Here is a 12,768-nt window from a genome sequence, read left to right on the forward strand (position 1 = left end):
GCAGGGCGGCGGAGAGGCGGTAGAGGCGACGACGGCGGCTCCTTCTTCACTGCGACGCGGGAATCCTTCAAGGCGGCGGTTGAGCGGTGAGTGACACACCTTTTGCATTCTGTTTCAGCTTGCTTTCCTGGTTGTATGCTTGCAGCCATTCGTGGCTCACATACGATGTTCGGCAAGTCCCCAGCACAGCTACGACCTGTGCGGCAAAAGCGCACATTTTTGGCGCCGCTGCCGGGGAGTTGCCCTCCTGCACCAAGCTCCAGTTTGCAGCTCGGGCTGCTGCGTGAAGTTTAATTTACACTGTAGGAAAGCGACTGTGTGTTTGTTGTTGAGGTGTTTCTGTGTTTTGCAATCTGTTTCTGCAATTTGTCTTCTGCATTTCTGTTTCTTTTGTTATTTTTTCGCTCCGCGTGTGGGCGTGCGTTCTGTTATCTGGTTTTCTGCATGTGAGGGGGGATTTCTGAATCCTCAGAACTGTGCGGTGTGCAAACTGCACCGCGGCCAAGGCTGAACCCTAGAAAGAAACCCTAGAAAATTTAATTTCAAAAAATAAAAAATAAAAAATTAAATTTTATTTTGAAAAGAAAAAACCAAACGTGAGGAGAGGAGAGAGGAAAGATTTTTTGTTTGAAGAAAAAAAATTTGAAAAGAAAAAATCCCAATTGACCCACGACCACGACCACGACCACGACCACGACCACCACGACCCCGACCCCGACCTCGGTCTCGGTCTTTTGATATATATATATAAGAGAGTGAGCCTCCATAGCTTTCTTTCAAGTGAGAGCTTATGGGAAGTTGTGCCCTATATGTAGCCCACTCCCCAAGGAGTAAAGTGAGCATGTGGGATAAAGCCCTCACCCTTTCCTCCACAAGCAAATAGGCTTTTGCCCCTTCCCCCATAGGGAAACGGACTCTTTTGAGGACCACAGGAGCTCTGGATAGGCGAACACGGTGCTGTAAAGCACGCTAGGACCCTTTAAACGATACGCTTGTTTCGAGCTATCACACGCCCTAGTCCAAGTTCGACCGTAAGTAAGGGGGTCAAAAACGAGTTAAAAATAATCTAAAAACAAGTAAAAACAGGGTGCAAAATACCCAAGAAACCACTTGCGTGGGCTTCAAGGGTAGTTACCAACGCACGTGGGGTAACCACGTCACATGCATCTACATTCTAGTCGGGTGCTAGAGCCTGAGCCACTAGAAAGCGTTTCAGTTTACGCAGGCTCACACCATCCCTCCACGTTAGCATCTTGGCCTTCGGCTGGAACCCAAGGGAGTGCAACCCAAGATCCACGAATAGTGGATAGTGACTCGTCCTCTGACTTAGAAGCCATGGAAGGGCACCCTACCAAGAACCCTAAGGAGACAAGCCAAAACATGCCAGTGTGGGCCCCACAACCCGGATCTAGCATGTTTAGTCATCTAATAGAGACCTTTAGTAGAGCTACACGCTCTGAACATGCGACAAGCGAAGTAAATGAGGAAGGAGGGGTAGTAGATTCGCCATTCACATCTTATGTAGACCCTACCCTCCCAAAGAGTATCCATGTGGATATTCTACCCACTTCGTTTAATGAGGGGCCTACTGAGCTACCACATTCCAATGCTCTTCCTAAAGTAGAGGTCCCTAGAAGCCAATCCATAAGAAGTGACATTGCGTCCACTTCAAGAGAACCGTTTGGCACACCAAGTCTGGATGGGATATTTCTCAATAAAAATTGGGAATATGATCTACACACAGAGACTCTAACTGACCTATACACGGGTTACACATACCATGTAGGTTGGTTAGAAGTCCTACGATCTACATCTAGCGCCACTAATCTAGAGGACCAACAACAAATGATATGTGAGGTTATTCATAGAATTATCCAATTTGAGAGGCAAAATAGGGGAGTGAACCTAGTTTCCATTGGCCCTATGAGATTTTTGGATACGGGCAAGGCCAAACAACCAACCCTATCACAATTGGAGACTCCCTCTCGGTGAGTCCCATAGACCCTTCGTATGTTGTTTCGCCTGGAGTCTCAATGCAGGTTGAGCCCACGAGCAGTAACTTTAGCTTTCCAACCTTGGCTCAACTTTCCATTAAGGACTCCACAATGCCTACCCCAATGATGAGCATGACAGAAAGCGCACCTGTTACCACTGTAGTTAGTACGACACCGCTACCTAGTGGAACAGTACCTACAACAGTGCGTGCCAGTGCCTATCGACCCTATGTACCTATCGTTACTCATGCTCATGTAGCTCCACTCCACAATGCCTACCCCAATGATGAGCATGACAGAAAGCGCACCTGTTACCACTGTAGTTAGTACGACACCGCTACCTAGTGGAACAGTACCTACAACAGTGCGTGCCAGTGCCTATCGACCCTATGTACCTATCGTTACTCATGCTCATGTAGCTCCTACGCCTCTTAGTATGCCAATGGCGTATGCTCCACGACCGCCTTATCACAACCCTTATCCAAGAGGAGCTAGGCCTAGCCACATATCATATCCTACGTCATTTGCCAACATACTCAGTTCAACGCCAACTCCTATCAGCCAGGCTATCCCAGAAGTGCCTCCACCAGCTATGCCTGCTCACCTAGGTGATCTCGCAGCGTTTGCTTAGCGATCGGACGATCTATTGCGGAAAACATGCGGGGTATGCCTGAGAGAGAACCTAGAAGCAAGGCAGTACAAGTGGCTAAGCTCACTCAAAACTTCAGTGGCAACAACGAGGATGTTAGGAAGCACATTGAAGTCTTTGAACACGTGTGTGATTCCTTGGAAGAGCACAATGAGCTGCATAAGTGTAAAGCCTTAGGCTTAACCTTGAGTGGGAAGGCCGGAGATTGGTATCGAACCTTAAGGGTTGAAGAGCACACTCACTACCCCACTCTCAAGAGATTGTTCTTGAAAGAATACATACGTGAGGGTGTGCTTTGGGGAGTTGCATCTCAACTCCAAAAAGCTGAACGCAAGGAAGGGGAGTCAGTGAGAGACTTTATAAGTCGATTGAAGCATCTAAATTCTCATTGCACTCCCGACGAACGCTTCAATAATAACCAACTGCTCGATAGATTCATCCGAGGATTGCGCCACGAGGACATTTACAATGGCCTAGTCATTAGAGGTCTTACAACGTGGGAAGCAGTCACTGCCAATGCAATCCAGTTAGAAGACAACTTGATGATTGCAGGTAAAAAGGTGTCTTCGGAGACAAAATCCGTTAGTTCGCAAGTATCTGGGCACGAGCCAATGACAGTGAAACCTATTGCCAAGGAGCCCAAGATGTAAGATTCCTCCCCCAACCCCTTTTTGATGTCTAGTATCTTCCCCTGTAATCAACCCTCTTCAGAAATATAAAGACCCTGTTGCTAACTATTTTAGCCTAGAGAGAGAAAAATTATTCTAGAGAGAGAATATTCAGATTTTGAATATTTTTGGATAGAAAAATATCTCTTATAATTCAGATGAGTTCCCCTGAAACAGAAATTCAAAAAAAGAATTTTCCAATGTGCAATTGGAATTAATTGGAAATAGGTATAAAGAACCTTAGTCTAAGGGTCTAGATTTTCAGAAATCTTTAGACTATGGTCCAATTAAGGTTCCTATGGGCCAATAGCATCAATCCATGTGTAAGGAGGAGATAAATCCAACTTGAAAAAAGAAGATACCCAAAAATGAGTAAATGCTCACATAAGGTGAAGAGTTGAAAATGTACAAGGTTTATTAGTAAAAAACTATGAGCAATATTAAAAATATGAGATATTTTGGGTATCCAAAAATGAGTAAATGCTCACATAAGATGAAGAGTTGAAAATGTACAAGGTTTATTAGTAAAAAACTATGAGCAATATTAAAATGATGCCATTATGACACATATGTAAGGAAGGGGAATTCTTTAAAGGAGGTGCATATTTCACATAAGATGAAGAGTTGAAAATGTACAAGGTTTATTAGTAAAAAACTATGAGCAATTTTAAAATGATTCCATTATGACACATATGTAAGGAAGGGGAATTCTTTAAAGGAGGTGCATATTTCACATAAGATGAAGAGTTGAAAATGTACAAGGTTTATTAGTAAAAAAAAAACTATGAGCAATATTAAAATGATTCCATTATGACACATATGTAAGGAAGGGGAGTTCTTTAAAGGAGGTGCATATTTCACATGCTTGAATGAGTTTTAAACTCATAAAAATTGAGATATTTCATCTCTCCTCTCTCCTCATTCAAGTCTAGTTCCAAAAAGTTAGCTTAACTGACCTAAAAATGGTCAAATATTGACCAAACTGATTTAGAAAATTCTAGAATCAGTTTGTTTGGTTAGGAGCTCAATTTTTCCTATAAATAGAAGCCTCCCCCTTGTTGAAAAATAGTTAGTGTTTATGCATCGTTACTCTACTCCACCTAAGCCAAGAACTGTGAATTCATTTAATAATTCACTAGTTTTTGGAGCTTCCCTCTTTCTTCAATCCCCATTAGTGGCTCCATCAACATACTTAACCAATTGATTGGTTGGGGGCCTCTACCGTGAACAAAGAATCAAGCAAGTTGTAAGGTAATTAGTGAATATTCATCTTTCTATAATTTCTCAATGTTTCTCTCTTCTCAACCCCTCTCAAGCTTGAGAAGTTTAATTGGTATGGTTTTTTTTAAATGCTATTGAAGTTTGAATAGTAGTGAAGAGTTACATAATTTAATAAATGCTATTGAAGTTAATTTTCATTTATGTTTAAATTCTAATGATTCTTATGTAAATTCTCTCTCTCACTCAAGAAATGGTCATACTCATGACCCGTTCTCAATCCAAATCAAGCTTTTCATAAAGCTTTTCCTTAACCCAAGATTAAGCTATGCTTGAGGCCAATTTAATGACTTTTTTCTATGCTTTTAGTTTATGCATATTGATGATTCAATCCACTATAGATTAATGATCCAATTAGAGATCATTTTAATTATTTCCTTAACGATAAGCTTTATCCCTTAGAAAAAATTGAGATTTATCAGTCATAGCAGCGGAGCTATGGCAAAATTTTTATAAAAATTATGCATAAAATAATTTCATTCAAAGCATAAAAAGAGGACTTCCTACCATATTCTAGGAATTATCATCCTAGATTAATTGAAAGAATTTCATTATAATCATGGAGAAATTGAATTTTAATATCATGCATAAAGGATAATTTTTTTATATCAAAAGTGTTACTTTTATCATTTTTAATTTTCATGCATAGAAGTATGCATAAAGGAAAAAAATTTATATCAAAAGTGTTACTTTTATCATTTTTTAATTTTTCATGCATAGAAGTATGCATAAAGGAAAAAATTTTATATCAAAAGTGATACTTTTATCATTTTTAATTTTCATGCATAGAAGTATGCATAAAGGATAATTTTTTTATATTAAAAGTGTTATTTTTATCATTTTTAATTTTCATGCATAGAAGGATGCATAAAGGAAAATTTTTTATATCAAAAGTGTTACTTTTATCATTTTTAATTTTCATGCATAGAAGTATGCATAAAGGATAATTTTTTTATATCAAAAGTGTTACTTTTATCATATTGGATTTCATGCATAGAGGTATGCATAAAAGTTGAATATTTTATTATAAAAGTGTTACTTTTAGCATAATTGAATTTCATGCATAGAGGTATGCATAAAAGATATGGGAAGTGATAAGATATGATAAGATGCATGTGGATGTGGATGTATGAATGTGGATGTATGGATGTGAATGTGGATGTATGTGGATGTGGATGTATGAATGTGGATGTATGGATGTGAATGTGGATGTGGATGTGGATGTATGAATGTGGATGTGGATGTATGAATGTGGATGTATGGATGTGAATGTGAATGTGGATGTGGATGTATGAATGTGGATGTATGGATGTATGAATGTGGATGTATGGATGTGAATGAGGATGTAGATGTGGATGCATGGATGTAAATGTGGATGTGGATGTATGGATGTATGCATGTAGATGTGGATGCATGAATGTGGATGTATGGATATGAATGAGGATATAGATGTGGATGTATGGATGTGAATGTACATGTAGATAAAGATGTATATATGTGAATGGGAATGTGGATGTGGATGTATGTATGCATGTGGATGTGGATATGGATGTGTATGTATGAATGTGGATATGGGATGTGGATGTATAAATGAGGATGTGAAAATGGAGATAAGCATGTAGATGTGGATGCATGAATGTGGATGTATGGATGTGAATGAGGATATAGATGTGGATGTATGGATGTGAATGTGCATGTAGATATGGATGTATATATGTGAATGGGAATGTGGATGTGGATGTATGTATGCATGTGGATGTGGATATGGATGTGTATGTATGAATGTGGATATGGGATGTGGATGTATAAATGAGGATGTGAAAATGGAGATAAGCATGTAGATGTGGATGCATGAATGTGGATGTATGGATGTGAATGAGGATATAGATGTGGATGTATGGATGTGAATGTGCATGTAGATATGGATGTATATATGTGAATGGGAATGTGGATGTGGATGTATGTATGCATGTGGATGTGGATATGGATGTGTATGCATGAATGTGGATATGGGATGTGGATGTATAAATGAGGATGTGAAAATGGAGATAAGCATGTAGATGTGGATGTATGGATGTGAATGTGGATGTGGATGTGGATGTATGAATGTGGATGTATGGATGTGAATGAGGATGTAGATGTGGATGCATGGATGTAAATGTGGATGTGGATGTATGGATGTATGCATGTAGATGTGGATGCATGAATGTGGATGTATGGATATGAATGAGGATATAGATGTGGATGTATGGATGTGAATGTACATGTAGATAAAGATGTATATATGTGAATGGGAATGTGGATGTGGATGTATGTATGCATGTGGATGTGGATATGGATGTGTATGTATGAATGTGGATATGGGATGTGGATGTATAAATGAGGATGTGAAAATGGAGATAAGCATGTAGATGTGGATGCATGAATGTGGATGTATGGATGTGAATGAGGATATAGATGTGGATGTATGGATGTGAATGTACATGTAGATAAAGATGTATATATGTGAATGGGAATGTGGATGTGGATGTATGTATGCATGTGGATGTGGATATGGATGTGTATGTATGAATGTGGATATGGGATGTGGATGTATAAATGAGGATGTGAAAATGGAGATAAGCATGTAGATGTGGATGCATGAATGTGGATGTATGGATGTGAATGAGGATATAGATGTGGATGTATGGATGTGAATGTGCATGTAGATATGGATGTATATATGTGAATGGGAATGTGGATGTGGATGTGGATGTATGAATGTGGATGTATGGATGTGAATGAGGATGTGGATGTGGATGCATGGATGTAAATGTGGATGTGTATGTATGGATGTAGGCATGTAGATGTGGATGCATGAATGTGGATGTATGGATGTGAATGAGGATATAGATGTGGATGTATGGATGTGAATGTGCATGTAGATATGGATGTATAGATGTGAATGAGAATGTGGATGTGGATGTGGATGTATGTATGTATGTATGTGGATGTGGATGTATGAATGAGGACGTGATAATGAATGTATGCATGTGGATGTGGATATGGATGTGTATGTATGAATGCGGATATGGATGTGGATATGGATGTCTATGTATGAATGTGGATATGGGATGTGGATGTATAAATGAGGATGTGAAAATGGAGATAAACATGTAGATGTGGATGTATGGATGTGAATGTGGATGTGGATGTGGATGTATAGATGTGGATATGGATGTGAATATATGATATGTGATGTGAAGGAATCTGAAGTGAAGAGATGGAAAATGATATGATTGGATGAGTACACATATAAATGAAATGTGGAATAAGTAATGTGGATTGCATGAGGGATAATGTGGAAAAATGAGAGTTAATATAGAAATTGTATTTGTAAACTGTTTGTAAATGGCTGTTTTATGTCAAGAATGCTGGGAAAGCATTTTGACCGTCTTGTGATTAAGGTCGTGGAGACCTAATTGATAAAGTTGCAACTGCTGACGGAGAGTCAATGGAGGACGTCTCGCGTAGCAAGGTCGGCCGAGGTCTTGACCAGCCTCGGTTCGATTAAAATGGTGAGCTTCCGGTACGGTGGATGAGGGACCAAGGAAGCGGCCTATGAGTGAAGCGCTAGGTCACCTGCGAAGGATCCTAGAGGGTGCTGACCATACGGTGCTCGGGCTCTGGGTCGCCCAGGATACCCACGCGTGCGTCGAGGAAGATATTGGAACAAGGAGTAAGAGTTGTTTTCTGGAACCGGGCATGGATCTGGTTGACTGACCTTGCTGGTCCTCAACGGATGAGTCCATGGCTCTTTTATATAGATCTGTTGGTTGATCTTGCTGATCTTCAACGAGAGTCCATCTTGATAAGTGATTATATTGTTGAGTATTATGGGCTAGGAACTATTGAAACGGCCCCTGTGTGGACAGGTGGTGAGCGTTCTAGTTGCCAATGATGCCATAGATACTCTGATGAAGGAATGATGGGAAATTATGAATCAACTGGATAATTTGGGAGATTGTGATCAGTGGTACTATGGTTTCATTAAAGGATTGTTTTAAAGTTAGCTGATGCTAAGAAAAAGGCAATTTTCATATTGGGTGTGTAAGTGGTGTGGCTAGTTTTATGTTTGCATGAAATTCCGGCTAGGGGGCCTTGGAACTCTTTTCCTTGGTACCCGGGACAAAACCTAACCAAATTCCAAATTGGATCCCATCACTACAGTGGTTGGGCGGTTGGCTAACCCATGGGATCGGATGGGGTTAGGCTGGACTGATGGATCCGTAAATCGAGACTCAATTTCTGTTATTACGATAGATAAAGTAAATCCCGGATAGTAATTGTTCTATGGATAGGAATCAACGGCTGTGCCTCCTTGGTGGGGAAAAAAGCGTTGATCCCAATGATCCAAGTGCAAGTTTCTTCCTTGATCTGACCAAGTATCTTTATAGATGCAGTCGGATCTGTTTGATCAGTAAGAGTTTTGACTACGTTAGAGTAAAAATTATCCTGGTGGAATCGCCCGTGCTTTCCGGATAAGGGAAGTTTTTCCGGGTCTGGTTTTGGAAAAACCGACGGATTAGTCTTTTGTCCGGATATCCATGGACGAGGCCCCGAGTGTGGGACCCTGCCTCGCGCAAGAAGTGCTACTTCCGCTGCTAGTACCCCGAATCCGTTGCGCGGTAGGAACAGGGATCTCACACAAGATATCTGAAATGTCTGTGAGACCGACCTTACTAAGGCTCTCCAAGAATACTTTAGGGGTAATCGAGCTCCTCAGAATAGCCATATGTACCCAAGGAGAGAGCAACAATGGTGTTCGGTGTGCTTAGGACCACATAGCACGAGTGAATATCCCACATTTAGAGTCAAATTCAATGGGAATTACAATGCATGTGGTAAGTATGGCCATCAATCTAAAGATTGCCTAGTACTTAAGCGAATGTTGGCGAACCAGGCACCACTAGCTTGGTCAAACACACCTCAAGTACCGGCGCTAATGCCTGCACAACCTGTCGAGCAACCGTCACAGCACATAGTTCCAAGGAATCCGAATGTAGTCCAGTCTGTGCCGTTACCACTGCCAGTGCTAGGACCACAACCTCCACATCCAAGGATTACCTCAATAAACCAGATGGGTTGTGAGTCACATAGTGCGTGTGGGGATTATGAAGTGGAGATAGACCCCACTGCTCCATATGGGATTGATACGTTTGAAATGATTCCCCAGTACTACATGGAGGATCATTTCAGGCAAGTCAAGCATGTATATCAAGCGGCTGCTCTCGCCACAAGAGGGCAAAACCTTAATACCTTGGCGAGGAGACCACCTCTTCAATGCTACGATTGTGCTGGACCGCATCGTGTAGCGGAGTGCCCTAATAGGCTACAGAAGATCGCTACTCAGATGCAACCAAATCAAGGGAGCACATCAGGAATGCCGGTACTTACATGTAATCGTTGTGGCATAGATCATTTGATTGCTCAATGTCCACATAATCCTAATGCACCCAAGATTACGCCATTGAATTTGGTTGAGGTCACCAACCAAGCACGAGGAACCACACCCGTTGTACCCGCGAATGTAGTTACACGGTCAATGCTTCAAAATCAAAACTACATTCTTGAAGAGAGGGATGCCGCATCAATCGCTCAGGCAAAGAAAAAGAAAACACGGCAGAAGAGATCGCTTAATGCCACGAGCTCCAAGCCTAGTTCAAAGACTAACATAGGGACAGGAGACGACCCCGTGTATATGAATGATCCTGAAGATGATTCTGATTCAATAGAAACCATGGGGACCAAAACCACTACCTTAAGGGAGGAACCCACTCGGGAGCTCAATGAAGGAGAATCAAGCGAGTACATAAATAAGGGGAAACAGAAGGAAACTTCCTCGGCCCCACAACCAAGTCAGTTAATGCCCTCTCGACCACCCAAACTGACTGAGACTCCCCAAGACAAGCCACATGGGCCAAAAACCCTCAAGAAAAAGATTGGAACTTACCCAAACCCAGTTGAGGAGATTGAACAAGTGCAACACTTAAGGGGTTTGGTGAAAGAAACACAAAGAGAACTGGAGCCAAACCCGAGAAAAATCAAAATTCCAGACACAGTGTTTCCTACGCAAGTTCAGCCTCACAGGAACCATAAACCGTTAGCTATACCTAGTATCATTCGGGAAGAAAGTGAGGATAGGATATCAGGAAGTGAGCAAACACCCTTTTTGCTTGAAAGAATGTTTAGTGAGGGAATGCCTGACCCCATCGAAGAAGAAGTGATTCCATCTTCACCAGTCCGCGATGTCTCGAAAAGTACCGTTGAATGTGTCTAAGCTAATGGATTTCATGTCTTCTGAAATCAGAACCACGATCATATCCAAATTATACAGAGATCCTGAGCTATTCTTAGCTCTTCGGGCATTTCTCAATGGAGAACTTAAGGCGGGGCTACCACAATTTGCAAATATGGATAGACCCGACACGCTTCAAGATGAAGGGGAGCATTGGGATCTACAACCCAACTTAGAGGAATATTCGGTCATTGAAATACCTGTTAACAAGTTGGGACAGTACTTTGAAGGTGACGAATCTAATGCAACCCTCCCCATTACTACCAAGGGGCTAACTCTAAAGGGAATCCTTGATGGTGGTGCTGGAGTGAGCATTGTGACTAAAAACTGTTGGGAATCTATGGGGAGACCTCACCTCGAAGTCACAAACATAGTGGTTAAGATGGCAAACGGAACCATAGCTAAACCTATTGGAATGTTAAGGGACCTTAAGATCAAGGTTCTGGGATACAAGGTACGACATACCTTCATTGTTATGGATTTCTCCAAGCATCCTATGTCATATCAAATGATCTTAGGACGTCCTTTCATGAGGGAAGCACAAATGGTGCATGACTGGTCGAAAAACCATGTCTATCTACAATTCCAAGACTCTGTCATTCGAGTTGATCTTGAGAATGGTCGTGCACATCCTTTAGGAAGCAAGGCTATCATTGATAATCGATCGGATACCACTATTCACTCCGCCCCATTAAGGTATTGCTATACATGCAAAAAAGAGACTGATGATGGGAAAGATTCTCCTTATATGGATGTCCTACCGGGTATGACTGAGTCGGATAACGTGGATTGGGTACACCTAGCGGCAACCATAGACACATGGGGAAATAGAGGCACAAGTTGGGTAACACCTGAGGGGCAAGATATGCCACCGTTAGTGCCAATAAACATGATAGGTGTTATGCACTTGACCCCTGATGGTGGCGAGAAAGCGACAAACTCCACTGACACTGAAAGTAGCGAAGACTCTGACCCATGTAACTCTAAGTATGAATCTTAGGAAAGAAACTGACCATGAGCCTGATGGGGGGGATGAATCAAATATTCACCCAAATGTGGAAGCAAGGTGCTCAAGGCCTAGGACAGTGACCTCCTGCAGTTCATCCGAAAGTGAAGATCGACCAAGTGAGTCCGAATCTGATAGAAACAAAAATCAAAAACTTGGTAAGAAGAAAACGAGACATAAGCGCCAACGCTATCGAGCTAATGTACACACTGCAATAAACAAGGAAAGATTCACTGCAGAATGGCTTAGTTATGTAGGAGCCATTGATGCTCATTGGAAGTTAGCGGATAATTGGGGACAATACCTCCAAAGTGTCATGTGGTGTATTCCGCAACCTCATGACGTCGCCCAATTAGAAATCGAAGAGAAGCCGAAAGTAAGTCGTACTGCAAGAAGGCGGCAAAACCAAGAGTTGGCTCAGCAACAAAAGGAAGCGGAATTGAAAGAAAAAAGCCTGGCACAACAAGAACCAGTAGACTTACACCCCGCACCCGAGCATTTCAAATCATTTACCACCAGGGGAACGTAAAGTGGTCTACACAAAAGCCCAACGAACGCCTACCAATGGGAGTAGCAGTGTCTACGATGGCCATGCGGTAGTTAAAGAGATAGACTTAGCAGATCTGGGTGAGGAGTCTAAACCAGTTTTTATTGCTCAAGACCTCACCAAGGCGGAAGAAGCTGCACTTACAAAGCTTCTTAAAGAATTCAAGGACATATTTGCTTGGACATATCATGATATGAAGGGTATTCCACCCTCGGTGGTGCAACACACGATTCCAATGATTAGCACTGCTAAACCAGTCCAGCAACGTCCCTACCCAATGAATCCTAAG

General features: G+C 41.7%; 1 pseudogene; it reads left to right on the plus strand.

Moving 5' to 3' along the window:
• The window catches only part of LOC147635899 (uncharacterized), a 146,142-nt pseudogene that overhangs the window by 96,072 nt on the left and 37,302 nt on the right, over positions 1-12,768 (plus strand).

Source organism: Cibotium barometz, chromosome 8 (assembly GCF_041138505.1).
Source record: "Cibotium barometz isolate CiBa-2024 chromosome 8, ASM4113850v1, whole genome shotgun sequence".
Taxonomy (NCBI): domain Eukaryota; kingdom Viridiplantae; phylum Streptophyta; class Polypodiopsida; order Cyatheales; family Cibotiaceae; genus Cibotium; species Cibotium barometz.